General features: G+C 41.7%; 1 protein-coding gene across 1 annotated transcript in view; it reads right to left on the reverse strand.

Moving 5' to 3' along the window:
- The window catches only part of LOC117508615 (tripartite motif-containing protein 3-like), a 49793-nt gene extending 35052 nt beyond the window's left edge, over positions 1-14741 (reverse strand). The window contains exon 1 of the mRNA XM_034168414.1: positions 14730-14741. The gene's annotated coding sequence lies outside the window, so the exon portion shown is untranslated. The remainder of the gene's footprint in view (positions 1-14729) is intronic.
- Positions 14742-15086: the final 345 nt, after the last annotated feature.

The following is a 15086-nucleotide window of genomic DNA, read 5'->3' on the forward strand; positions in this document are numbered from 1 at the left end:
AAATAAGATAAATGAATGAATGAATGAATGAAAACTGTTTATTTCGAACATTTGATACAACAACAACAATTACAAGATAGATCAGTAAAGACAACAACAAAAAAGTTCCTACTGTGTACCCAACATGTCCGAAAAGGGGTAGGGTGAAGCATCAGCTTATTTATCCCTACCCCTTCTTCCCCACAACCACTAATACCCTTTGCCACATATACACATAGATTCCTACACACCTAAACCGATATCAATATATATATATATACACACATATACATACACACATATACATACACATATACATACACACATATATACACAAACATAAATATACACCTACACATACCTACTTACATACAAAATACTATATATTTACAAGCCGAAGCAAAAAACAAAAACACCCTAACCCTCATTACCCTTCCTCCTCCCTATACCTAGAAAAAAACATATTTTTGTATCGCTGTTTGAACTGGTTCATGCTTGGACATTGCTTGAGCCCCACTCCCAATCTCTTCCACATCCTCACCCCACAGACAGAAATACAGAATCCTTTTAATGTTGTTCGTGCCCACTGATGCTTTAAATTAAATTTCCCCCTCAGACTGTAATCCCCTGATCTGTTAAAAAACATATTTTTAATATTTGCTGGAAGTAAATTGTTTATTGCTTTATACACAATTTGTACTGTTTGAAAATGAACCAAGTCTGTGAATTTTAAGAATTTGGATTGTAAAAATAGTGGATTTGTATGATCTCTATAGCCAGTATTATGAATAATTCTTATAGCTCTTTTCTGCATTACTGATAGTGATTGTGTTGTACCTTTATAAGTATTACCCCATACCTCTGCACAGTACTGTAAATATGGTAAAACCAGTGAGCAGTAAAGAATGCGGAGTGAGTTGTGGTCCAGAATATGTTTCGCTTTGTTTAGAACTGAAATGCTTCTTGACAGTTTACTTTGTATATGTTTTATATGAGTCTTCCAGTTTATCTTATCACCTATTATCACCCCCAGAAACTTATTTTCATGTACCCTTTCAATATCTACCCCCTCGACTTGTAACTGAACCTGTATGTCTGTATTACAATAGCCAAATAACATGTATTTTGTTTTACTTAAGTTTAATGATAATTTGTTTCTGTCAAACCATATTTTCAATTTTCCCCATTTCTATACTAATCCTCCTCAGTAACTCCTGCAAATCCCCCCCTGAACAAAAAATGCTTGTGTCATCTGCAAATAATACTAATTTTAATATTTTGGAAACATTGACAATATCATTTATATAAATTAGAAACAGTTTTGGACCCAATACTGACCCCTGTGGGACACCACAAGCATTGTCCAAGCATGATGATGTATATTCCCCCAACTTCACAAACTGTTTTCTGTTACTTAAGTAGCTTCTCACCCAGTGCAACACCAACCCCCTAATCCCATACTGTTCAAGTTTATTGATTAATATGTCATGATTAATTGTATCAAAAGCCTTTTTAAGGTCTATAAATATTCCAACTGAATGTAATTTGTGGTCTATGGCGTTTGTAATCTCCTCAACTGATTCTATTAATGCAAGTGATGTTGAACTATGTGCTCTGAATCCATATTGACTATGAGTAAGTAATTTATGTTTATTTATGAATTTGTCTAATCTATTATTGAATAACTTTTCTAATAATTTGGAAAATTGTGGAAGCAAAGAAACAGGTCTATAATTTGTGAAGTGGTGTCTATCCCCAGTCTTATACAGCGGCACAACCTTAGCTATTTTCATTTGATTGGGAAATTTACCGGTTTGAAATGATAAGTTACAGATGTATGTTAATGGTTCTACAATCCATTCAATGACCTGTTTTACCACCACCATATCAATTTCATTTAAATCGGTAGATGTTTTATATTTACAATTATTCACAATGTCTATAATTTCATTTCCATCCACTGCTGTGAGGAACATTGAACAGGGATTTCTTTCTATGAGATTATTATCCCAATCCTCAGGTTGGGAATCGGGAATTTTTTCTGCCAAGCTTGGTCCAATATTTACAAAAAAATTATTAAAACCGTTGACTACCTCATCCTTATTTTCCTTCTTGACATTATTATCAATGAAATACTGAGGGTAACTCTGTTTTTTATTACCATTTTTGATAATGCTATTTAATATATCCCATATTCCTTTAATATTGTTTTTGTTATTATATAATGTTACTATAATATTCCTTCCTACATACCCGTATAATATTAGTTAATCTATTTTTGTATTTCTTATATCTATTTTCTGCCTCTTTAGTCTTTAGTTTTATGAATTCTCTATACAGTGTATTTTTCTTATTACATGCATTTCGTAACCCTTTCGTCATCCATGGTCGAGCTTGGATTTTTTGTTTTCTGTAGTCTTGTTTAATTGGACAATTTTTATCATATAATGATGTAACTATTTGTAAAAAAGTTTCATATGCACTATCAACATCACTTTCACTGTATACCTTTTCCAAGTTTTGCTCCTGTAAATCCTTCTTTAGTGTGTTCATGTTTTCCTCTGTCCGCACTCGCCTGTATTTTATTTTCTCCTCTGGCTGATTCCGCCAATGGTTTCTATTATAAACGATGAAAACTGGTAGATGACCAATAATGTCATTGATTAATAATCCACTCACAGTGTTATTCTCTATATCATTGCTGAATATATTATCAATTAAGGTAGCACTATGGGATGTAATTCTGCTTGGCCTGGTGATTTTTGGATATAAACTCATACTGTACATTATACTGATAAATTCATCTGTTATTTTATGCTTATTTGGATTGAGCAGATCAATATTTAAGTCACCACAAATGAACACAGTTTTTTGATTAGTTTTTGAGAACATTTTTCCCATACAGTCAGTGAATGTTTCAATACTAGATCCTGGTGCTCTATATATACAGCTGACTAATACGTTTTTGCTTTTTTCTTCACATATTTCAATAGTTATACATTCTAATAAGTTATCAATCACAGTTGTCATATTGTCTACTATTTTATAATCCATGTTCTTATCCACATACACAGCCACTCCTCCTCCACTCTTATTCTTTCTGTTTACACAATTAAATTCATATCCATCCAGTTCAAAATCAATTCTTTTATCTTCATTGATCCATGTTTCTGATATAGCAATTATGTTAAATATTTTTTTAAACTGACTTAAATATTCTTTAATGTTGTTAAAGTTTGCATATAGACTTCTGCTGTTGAAATGGATTATTGATAATTTGTTATCCGTTCTAATGATCCGATTAAACTGTTCATCTGTATAATAGCAACAACTGTCATTGATATTTGAGAAGAAATTATTGTCCGGGTCTATATCGTGCTCCAAGTCCAGTACATTGTGGTCTGTGTATTTAAATGTTCTCAGTTCTACTTTTCCATGATCAGCAATCCTTTGAGTTATATCCTTCTTGTCTCCAGATGTAGATGATGTAGTAGATGAATAGGTTCCTCTGGTCTGTGTCATGGTGTTGTGATGTGTTTGTGTCCTCATACCTTATTGGTCATATTTGTCCAGATCCTCGATGTTCCTGATTACCATAACCTTTGCTTGTTCTGGTGTTCCATTCAATTTGATAAATGTTTTGCAGTTGGATGTCCATGTCTGTTGAATTTTTCCCTGCTTTTTTTAAGAAACGAGCTTTCCTGGCGATGTCTGCGTTTCTTTTGGTCAGATGTTCATTGATGAATACGTTTGTTCCTTTGAGTTTCCGTCCCTGTTTTAACAATGCCATTTTATGTTTTCTGTTGACAAACCTCATTATAACTGCTCGCTTGTCTCCATCCTCTCTCCTGGGCAGGGGGTGGCACGCTTCAAAGTTATTACAGTCCATTTGAATACCTTTAGATTGCAGGAAGTCAGCCACCTGTTGTTCCACTGAGCTGGCCTCCTGCTCACTGGCCTCCCCTCCGCTGTCTGACACCGCCCGTGCGTAGGATCGAGGTTTAATATGAATTCCTGTAATAATAACGTCGTTCATCCTTGTGTACTGTTCCAACTCCGCAACACGGTTCTCCAGGTACACCAGACGCCGGTCTTTCTCGGCATTCTGGATCCGGAGAGCCTTCACTTCTTCCACCAGCTCCATAATGGATTTCTGCTGCATTTTAACCACAGAGATTTCCTCAGACAAAAAGTCCAGGGACTTCTTGATATCGTTTCCCTCCTCCGCCGTCAGTGCCTTCTTCGGACCCATGGTCAGATAACTCCGCGCTGGCGCCTCGGGCCTCGGTAAAGCCGCGCCGGTGGATGTGCGCTGACGCCTCGGGCTTCAGGTGGAGCCGCGCCGGTGGATGTGCGCTGACGCCTCGGGCTTCAGGTGGAGCCGCGCCGGTGGATGTGCGCTGACGCCTCGGGCCTCGGTAAAGCCGCGCCGGTGGAACTGCGCTGACGCCTCGGGCGTTCGCTGGGCTTGTTTGAAGACGGAAAAACAAAGTTCCTTCTCACTCACGCCAGATGGTGTTTCTTTTAAGATATTAGCCGATCGATGATGGGCTGCGGGACACCCGCTGATCGGAGATGCCGCCCCGAGGTGATGAAGCCGGAAAAAAAACAAAGTTTCTTCTCACTCACGTCCGTGGGAAGGAGTCACCGCTCATTTCCACTACGACCGGTGAAGAGTCGTAGTGGATAAAATCTAAGATAAAAAAAAAGAAATATGAAAGGCTGTGTGCAACAGAAAAACAGAGAAACAGAAAAACAGTGCAGTGGGAGGAGTGCAATTAAAAACCAAAGTACATTGTCTAAAGTGACCCGTGATAAAATGATAAAGTGACAGAGTTAAGCTTAAGGTGACTGAGTTATGAGGTGTTCATGAGTCTAACGGCAGAGGGGAAGAAACTGTTCTTATGGCGGGAGGTTCTGGTCCAGATGGACCGTAGCCTCCTGCCCGAGGGGAGTGGTTTGAATAGACCGTGTGCAGGGTGAGAAGGGTCAGCTGTGATCCGACCTGCTCGGCCCAGAGTCCTGGAGACGTGCAGGTCGTGGAGAGATGGAAGGCTACAGCCGATCACCTTCTCAGCAGAGGCCACAATGCGCTGCAGTCTGTGTCTGTCCCTGGCTGTGGCCCCGGCGTACCACATCGTGATGGAGGAGCAGAGGATGGACTCGATGATGGCCGTGTACAACTGCACCATCAGCTGGACAGGCAGCTTGGCCTTCTTCAGCTGCCACAGGAAGTACATCCTCTGCTGGGCCTTCTTGATGAGGGAGCTGATGGTTGACTCCCACTTGAGGTCCTGGGTGATGGTGGTGCCGAGGAAGCGGTGACAGACCACAGTGGTGATGGGGCTGTTGGTGAGGGCGAGGGAGGACGGGGGGGCTGTGGCTTTCCTGAAGTCCACGATCATCTCCACTGTTTTCTGGGCGTTGAGCTCCAAGTTGTTGCTGCTGCACCAGGTCACCAGCCGGTGTCGTCCGCAAACTTGATGAGCTTTACAGAGTCGTGGCTGGAGGTGCAGCAGTTAGTGTAGAGGAAGAAGAGCAGAGGGGAAAGGACACAGCCCTGTGGAGATCCTGTGCTGAGAGCCCGAGTGTTCGAAACATCTTTTCCCTTTATTCCCTTTATTTATAAAATAAGTAGCTGACATTTTTCAAGGGTGGTAATAAATTAAACAAAGTTTCTATAATGAGTTGGAATGGTGTGTGAGTCCAGGATGTTTTTAGAACCTTAGATCTCAATTTTTAGAAGAACTCAATTTCCCGTTGGTTCTTTTTATCATATATACACACACTATCAGCACCATATTAATATATATATGCTGCAGACATGAAGTAGCGAAGCTATTCAGCATCTCACCATGTCATTTAGACCCTTCAGACTTTTTTCCAGTAAATGCTCCTGGAGAGAATTAGCATGGCTAACAATCTTCAGAAATGTGATGTCACATGTCCATCAGAGCCAAAACACAGGAGGACGGATCTGTGCCAAATGAACATGCAGATCCACCTCGGTTCTGCTGTGGAGACCCAGAGCGAAAATACAAAACAACAAAAAGGGACTTACAATGCTATTGCAGAATAAATTAAATCACAGGACACACACCCCTAAGGTGCTGCTGGACAGACATCACTGCATCACGATGAAAAGGACAAAAGGATCTTATAAACATGAATTATATACTGGACATGGAAAACAGGACAGTAGATCCTGCAGGGACGTCATTCTGCAAGTCGGGTCACGCAGTGTAAGCTTATTTATTTTTGTTTCATTATTTTATTTTACCATTATTAGGAGCAGTGGGGTGGGGGATTTCCACAGTCTATTCACATGGAGCTGAACACTGTGTGCAAACGTGTCATTGTTGCTTGTTCATGTGTCTGTTCGCCACGTCTCATCTCCAACTGCTGTCTGACAGTCTCTTAAGTGGGTATAGAAACTGAATGAATGAACGAACGAACTAGTAGCCCATAGACATGTCTGCCACCTGTTGGATGGTTGGTGGATGCTAAATTGATGATGAATTAGGAGCAGGTGTGGTTGTCACTGAGAAACAGACACCTTCTGAATGCAAATGTACTAAATAAAGAGAAGCCAACCATCTCTTCTAATTATTTCACAGACCTTACATTCTAAAACAGAAATACAAATGGGGTGGAAGCAGGGATTTGAGCTGGCACACACTGTTCCTTAATGTGACAATCTCAAACATTATCCGGTGTACTTGCACACTGTAAATAACATTTCATGTTCGTTAGTGACCGAAATGATTCAGTGCAACTGTAATTCTGAGAATATTACTTACAGATTGTTTTTTTTTTTTGTTGTTTTTTATGAATTTAGTCACAAAAGAAAGACAGTGAGGAAAGTGACTGAGGAAGGTAAGCGGTCACTGTTTTAAACTTGACCATTGTCACAAAAATACTGCTTTCCCTGCAAGACACCCACTGAGCCCATCTGTTTTTTGAGGCACACCCACACATTCTGATGTAAGAGACACAGACAGACACTGACTGCTCTGAAGACTAAGAGGTGTGATCAGCAACAGCTGCTTCACATTGAAAGCAAAAGGTAAAGAAACAAGTCCTTTGTAAGATACTCCAGTATTGGTGGTTACACAAATATTACCTCCATGTAGAGGGGTGTTTCTGGCATGAACTTTTAACATTGTTTTTTCACATGGGGTGTGCAGCCAGTACATTCTGAGTGCTGGTCCCAAGCCCAGATAAATTAGGAGGGTTGCGTCAGGAAGGGCATCCGGCATAAAACAAGCCAACCCAACTATGCAGACTAAGAATCGAATTCCCATACCAGATCGGTCGTGGCCCGGGTTAACAACGTCCGCCACCAGTGCTATTGCCCAACAGGGTGCCGGTGAAAATTGGGCTACTGCTGGGCGAAGACGACGAAGAAGAGGAGGAAAACGTTGATGGATGTGCTGAGAGAGGACATGCAGGTGGTTGGTGTGACAGAGGAAGATACAGAGGACAGGGTGAGAGGGAAACGATTGATCTGCTGTGGCGACCCCTAACGGGAACAGTCGAAAGACAAAGAAGAGGTTTTTCCAACACATCCGGTAGCCTACAGCAGCTGAAAATACTCAGTATGTCTCCATTTAACCATTTGTCAAGCATGATGTGGTAATTGATGGTATACAGTCTACACTAGTCAGCCACAACATTGTGTCCACCTGCCTAATATTGCGTAGGAAGTTAGACCCATCAAGGCATGGATTCCACAAGACCTTTCTACCAGAACAAACTAACATTTTCAGCAATCTGAGTTTTCGTAGGTCTTCTGTTGGATCAGACCACATGGGCCAACCTTTGCTCCACATGTACGTCAATGAGCATTCGCCGCCCATGACGATGTTGTCAGTTCACTGGTTTTCCATCCTGGGGCTATTTTTGGTAGGTACTTACTACTACTGACTGGGAACATCACAAAAAACTGCAGTGTTGGAGATGCTCTGGCCCAGTCTTCTAGCACCACCAATTTGGCCCTGGTAGAAGTCACTCAAAGCTTTATGCATCCCCATTTTTCCTGCTTCCAACCCATGAACTTTAAGGACAAAATGTTGTTCAGGTTGCTTCTTCTAATGTATGCATACATTCCTGCCGAATGCATCCCACCCACTGACAAATGCCATTGTAATGAGGTAGTCACTGTTAGTCACTGCACGTCAGTGCTCACAATGATTGGTTGTTTTCAGGAAGTTTTAAAAAGATGGCATGGCCTACAGACACACACAAAAGAGAAGGTCACTTTTAAGGAAAAGAGCAGGGATCTCTCGAGGAAACTATTCAACAGTGGCTGACTGGAAAGGAAATAACAGATGTGGACAGAGTCGAGTCACTGGAACACACACGTTAGGAGGTGAACGGTTAGGCTACATGTGCAGAATGTCTACATTAAAAATGCATTTACTAAAGTAAAGATCAAGCTTTGAGTTAGTGATGTTGACCTTCCAGCACAGAGAACATTTAAAAATCTGAGGTGCAACACTATCAATCAAGCAACAATCTCCCAGTTATGGCCCAGTCACATGGCATAGGACAATTCCTGAGCGAAGGGAAAAAAGTAAAAAAAAAAAAAAAAAGTCAATTCATTGAGAAAAGGGGGACGAAAGAGGAACTAAACAAAACCGAAGCTAACGTTGATCTCAACGCTTTAAACGAGGCGTGCCTGGAGCCACAGCTGGAGCAGTGTGTGTCTGCATCTCTGAGTTCCAGGACTCAGCGCTGGGATGGAGCTCATAGCACCCGAGTCTTGGAGAAACTGCAAACAGAAGCTGTGGAGATCTGTGCGCACGTCGGTGGACCCACCTGCTCTGGTTCATCGTCCAGAACAAAAGAGGGATCATCTCCATCATCATCAGAAGCCACACTGTATGACGACATACTGAATTTAAAAAAACAAAAAAACAAACAAACTTTGGTGTGCCGTGGTGCTGACTGAGCTGGCAAACACTGTTCCTTAATATGACAGTCTCAAACACTATCTGGTGTTCATGCACACTGTAAATAACATTTCATGTTCGTTAGTGACCGAAATGATTCAGTGCAATTGTAATTCTGAGAATATTACTTACAGATTGTTCTGCTTTGTTATTTAACATTTGTCGATGGGGCGTCCCTGCTGGCTCTCAGATGAGAGAGTGAGTTACATTAAAAAGGTATAAGTGGGTCAAGTACAGATGATGTCCCGCTGACATGTTGTCCAGCTGTCATGTCGCGCACACAAAGGATTACATGAACTGTAAGAAACACCATGAACTAATGCCGTCAAACAGTTTACAGCTCAGCATAGCTCATATTACGTTGTTTGACTGTTTTGGAAGTCAGCTTGTATGTTTGGTTGAAATTCTGCTGAAAGTGTTCCATAAAAATGCTTGTTCCTTCCCCCACTGGTTTTGTCTCCTTCTGTCAGGGAGGTAGACACAACATGGAGCCTGTTATTTGGCACAGATGCTCCTCATCCTCCATTTTCACGTTAATCGCTTAGGTGGCGTTTACAAGTAAAAGGAAAATATATCGAAAAATTCAAAGACTTAGCGCCACATTCTATATTTCCACAATTACAGCTGACATTTCCTCAACAATGTGAGATATGGGTCTTCTTTGATCCATTTCATCATTTTTTTGCTTTGTGATGTTGCCTGGTTTAATGAATCTCAACTTGTATATGCACTGCAACATTCAGATGGTAGGATCAGAATTTGATGTAAATAACATGAATACATGGATCCATTCTACTGTGCAGCAGCAATTCAGGCTGGCTGTGTGATGGCGTAGCCTATCATCATGAATAAAAAAAATTTGGAAAAATATACCATAAATTAATGCACAACAAAAACCTGTACATATGATGCATTTTTAAACTGAATTTGTACATATCCCACAAATTCTTCAGTCAGGGCGCTGTGATGATGTCACTGAACAGATGGCGGATCAGAGTGAAAAATAAAAAGCAAAAGTTTGTTTCCTACTTATTGTTATTCTTACGCTAACCTTAAAGTGTGTTTCTGAACGCTAAATAGAAAATGCAAATGCTAAATATGTGCGCATGTGAAAGGAAATCCATATGGAATATCATGTGCAACTTTTAGTATATCATATGAAATGTATCAAGATAATATAGCGGGCGCCTGAGCCACCAGTCCAGTCAATTTACTTTTTAGTTCCAAAGTGAAGCTTAGCATCTCAGTAACAACTGCATTCTGAGTGGACAATGATCAAATGTAAAACCTATGTTTTAAAATATATACATTAAAAAAAAAAAAATCTATATTGTGGCTACTAGTATACAAATAATGAATGTTTATGAGTTCAATGGTTCGAATATTTCATGAGGTGAAAGCTGGAACATACTCAGCTTTGCCTATGTGTACTGGGTACTTCCTCAGTGTGCTCAGAGTGCAATGGTACCAAATGTATGGAATCAAATGGAACCAAATTGCACTCTAAATGCAATGTAACCCAAATGGGATGAATAATCATTGTCACATGACATACAAAGCACCAATCAAATGACATGGATCCACTCAGCCATTATATAAAATGCAATTACCGGCATTTAATGGCTCCTTTTCACCGGACTGAGACCTATATAAAACCTACAAGATCATGACATTTTGTCAGCTCTCACAAGTCTTGTCTGGTCTCCATTGTGATCTGTTATGTCTTGTGTTTACACCAAGCTCGCATTGCGACTGAACTGTGTGAGTGAAAAATATGTTAATAGCCACGATCATTGATGCAACCCCATGCAGAGCCAACTGAGAGTCTATTACGACCCACAGGATCAAGTTGAGACATATGAGAGTTTATCAAACGCGATTCTGAGACCCATGAAAATTCAGTAAGGCTTACTTTTATTATACATCCCAAATCTAAGGGGGATCCCTCCCAGTGCCTACTCAGGCACACCTAAATATCTTTACAAAAGATAGAGCCACTTAGGTGCCTGGCCTTGAGAACCAGGAGTGGTAGGTTAAAAGGCTCTTTTATCCCATGGGAACTCTCCTTTCCCACCTAAGCAGTTCATGGACAGCATGCATACACAAGTTACATTGTACACAATCAGGGCAGTAAACAACGAATCCAAGGTGTTCATACAAGGATGTAGTCTACATCTTCCTAGTCTGTGGGCTTGCTGTTATACTAAATTATAGCTAGTTGGCTAAGATATAAATCTGGCTATGTTACTATAGAAACAGAATCTATGATGTCATATGTTTTCATTTTCTATCTAAAGCTCATCCTGCTAGCTAGGTTATGGATTGCTACTATAGGAAGACATAGTCCATCCTCTACATCAGGGGTGGCCACGTTCGGTCCTTGAGAGCCACCTTCCTGACACTCTTAGTTGTCTCCCTGCTCCAACACACCTGAATCCAACGAAAGGCTCATTAAAAGTCTGCTAACGAGTCTTTCATTGGATTCAGGTGTGATGGAGCAGGGAGACAACTAAGTGTCAGGAAGGTGGCTCTCGAGGACCGAACTTGGCCACCCCTGTACTACATGTTTCTAATGGAAACCCCAAACTTACACTCAACAAAAATATAAACGCAACACTTTTGGTTTTGCTCCCATTTTGTATGAGATGAACTCAAAGATCTAAAACTTTTTCCACATACACAATATCACCATTTCCCTCAAATATTGTTCACAAACCAGTCTAAATCTGTGATAGTGAGCACTTCTCCTTTGCTGAGATAATCCATCCCACCTCACAGGTGTGCCATATCAAGATGCTGATTAGACACCATGATTAATGACAGCAGGAATGTCAACCAGAGCTGTTGCTTGTGTATTGAATGTTCATTTCTCTACCATAAGCCGTCTCCAAAGGCGTTTCAGAGAATTTGGCAGTACATCCAACCAGCCTCACAACCGCAGACCACATGTAACCACACCAGCCCAGGACCTCCACATCCAGCATGTTCACCTCCAAGATCGTCTGAGACCAGCCACTCGGACAGCTGCTGAAACAATCGGTTTGCATAACCAAAGAATTTCTGCACAAACTGTCAGAAACCGTCTCAGGGAAGCTCATCTGCATGCACGTCGTCCTCATCGGGGTCTCGATCTGACTCCAGTTCGTCGCCGTAACCGACTTGAGTGGGCAAATGCTCACATTCGCTGGCGTTTGGCACGTTGGAGAGGTGATCTCTTCACGGATTAATCCCGGTTCACACTTTCCAGGGCAGATGGCAGACAGCGTGTGTGGCGTCGTGTGGGTGAGCGGTTTTCTGATGTCAATGTTGTGGATCGAGTGGCCCATGGTGGCGGTGGGGTTATGGTATGGGCAGGCGTCTGTTATGGACGAAGAACACAGGTGCATTTTATTGATGGCATTTTGAATGCACAGAGATACCGTGACAAGATCCTGAGGCCCATTGTTGTGCCATACATCCAAGAACATCACCTCATGTTGCAGCAGGATAATGCACGGCCCCATGTTGCAAGGATCTGTACACAATTCTTGGAAGCTGATAATGTCCCAGTTCTTGCATGGCCGGCATACTCACCGGACATGTCACCCAATGAGCATGTTTGGGATGCTCTGGACCGGCGTATATGACAGCGTGTACCAGTTCCTGCCAATATCCAGCAACTTCGCACAGCCATTGAAGAGGAGTGGACCAACATTCCACAGGCCACAATTGACAACCTGATCAACTCTATGCGAAGGAGATGTGTTGCACTGCATGAGGCAAATGGTGGTCACACCAGATACTGACTGGTACCCCCCCCCCCCCCCAATAAAACAAAACTGCACCTTTCAGAGTGGCCTTTTATTATGGGCAGTCTAAGGCACACCTGTGCACTAATCATGGTGTCTAATCAGCATCTTGGTATGGCACACCTGTGAGGTGGGATGGATTATCTCAGCAAAGGAGAAGTGCTCACTATCACAGATTTAGACTTGTTTGTGAACAATATTTGAGGGAAATGGTGATATTGTGTATGTGGAAAAAATTTTAGATCTTTGAGTTCATCTCATACAAAATGGGAGTAAAACCAAAAGTGTTGCGTTTATATTTTTGTTGAGTGTAGATACTATCTCTGGATATCTATTAAAGAACCAATTTATCATAAAGAAACCCTTGTTTAACCAATCTAATAGTAAGTTTGTGGTGTCTAGTGGAAAACCCTTGGTAATTATCACAGATTTGACCAATTCTGACTTGTTGGGAGGTATAAACACTGTATGTTTGTTTACTAGGTATGCTGTTAAACATTTACCATATACCTGTTAAACGATCGCACAACTTGTGCGAGTGTTTTAAACAGTTCACTACACTCGCACACCTGTTGGGACCAATGGGGGAGCGATGGTGACCGAAAGGGATCTTTTTTCAACCATGAAGAACCCTTTGTGACCAGCCTGCAACCCCAGTGGGAATCAGTGTAAATGACGGTGAGCTGCAGCTGTTTTTAGATCACAACGCGGTCGTGGACTCAGTGTAAACAGGGTGTAAGGAAAACTACTGATGTCTTTAATGTCCAATCTGAACCATAATTTAAAGACTTATGAGAATTTATCATCACTCCTCTTGCATCAGACTCCTATACCACTTTATGCCTCCATGTTCCCCAAAATAATGTGAACATTGTCCAAAATTGTTACGGAAACCTTATAAGCATCAATTTGGTACCAAAAAGCATCTGTTTGAAATTAATCTATAAATTATACCACTAATATGTTGGCTGGTGTGACAGCTGTGTGTCTGCATGGACCAAAATCTCTTGAGGAATGGTTCCACCACCTTGTTGGTTCTAATCCAAAAGGGTTGGAAGGGTGTACCTAATCACATGGCCAGTAAATATATAATTTAATGACTCAGTAACAAGGGGGTAATTAACCATTAAATTGCAACACAGCCATACACTGCTCCAGAGGAAACAGAAATATCACCTCCTTATTCAGCCAGGAGTAGTAGACTGTCTGTTGTGGCTCTTTGACTCTCTCAGTCTCCCCTGTGTCACAGCGGTGCTGTGAACTTAAATTTAACATTCTGTCCTTCGCGTCTGAATGAGACAAATGAAGCTTTTCTTTGAGAAGAGGAAGAGGAAGAAGGAAGCTTTAACAAAAGACCCCTCCCTGAATTCCTTGTAGTTCCTTCCCATGATGTCCAGCCTGCTCGCCGTCTGTCTGTCTGTGTGGAGGTGAGTCACACATTGAGGAGACCTCAGCTGTTCCTCTGCACCAAACTCTGACAAAGACCTTCTATCCGTGCTCGCTGCTCACATCTTTTAATCACCGCTTCTTTCCATCTCCCGGTCCTTTTTGTCTCCGTCTGTCCGTATCAGCAGCCTCGATCATCCCGGTTCTTCAGACGGGGATTTTCTCAGGCACATACAAGCTGTTGTTGCTCCCCGCTCAGGCCTGCAGAGCCCCGCCAAGCCCTTTTCTGCACCCTCCCCTGCACGCGGACTCTGAATCACAGCAGCTGAACAGTGACATCAGGAGGAAGCTGGAAGCCCTCAGGCTCCTCCCCTCTTGACTGGCTGCAACATTCTCTCTCTCTGTCCTCCTTTCCCTGCTTCCCTCCCACTCACCTCTGCAGAAAATGTTACAAGCCTGGAAATGCTTACAGAATGGGCGCCCTGCTATGAGCAGGAGAAAAATCTAAATTTGTAATCGCTTTCACGAGCTTTAAATTTGACACTGCACAAATCTGGATATAAAAACAACAAAAAGGGTTGCACAGAAGGCTCTTAGAAGTGCAGTATGTGTCTCGGTGAAGGCAGCATGGCAGCACACCACGGGAACTGCACAATCATCAGAATGATCTTAGTCACTGTGCATAGCAGTATTCCTTCTCTTTGTCTCACATGCCTGCAGAAAAGCCACATCAAATGTCATTTGTCAATCCAGGATCTGTGCCGCTCTCACCATCACACTAAGTGGCTTAATGCGCTCCTGCAGGGTCACGTCCTGTCTGTCACCTGGATTACAGTCTTTCTAATGACATTATCATTCACTGAGGCACAGTGAACACCTCAGACACACTTAAGGAAGTTGTTTATGCATTTGACACCTTTCAGCATTGTGTAATATGAACGCTTTAAACAAAACAAAACTCCTCATTTTGCTTAATCTG

The sequence above is a fragment of the Thalassophryne amazonica genome, chromosome 4 (genome assembly GCF_902500255.1).
Source record: "Thalassophryne amazonica chromosome 4, fThaAma1.1, whole genome shotgun sequence".
Lineage (NCBI taxonomy): Eukaryota > Metazoa > Chordata > Actinopteri > Batrachoidiformes > Batrachoididae > Thalassophryne > Thalassophryne amazonica.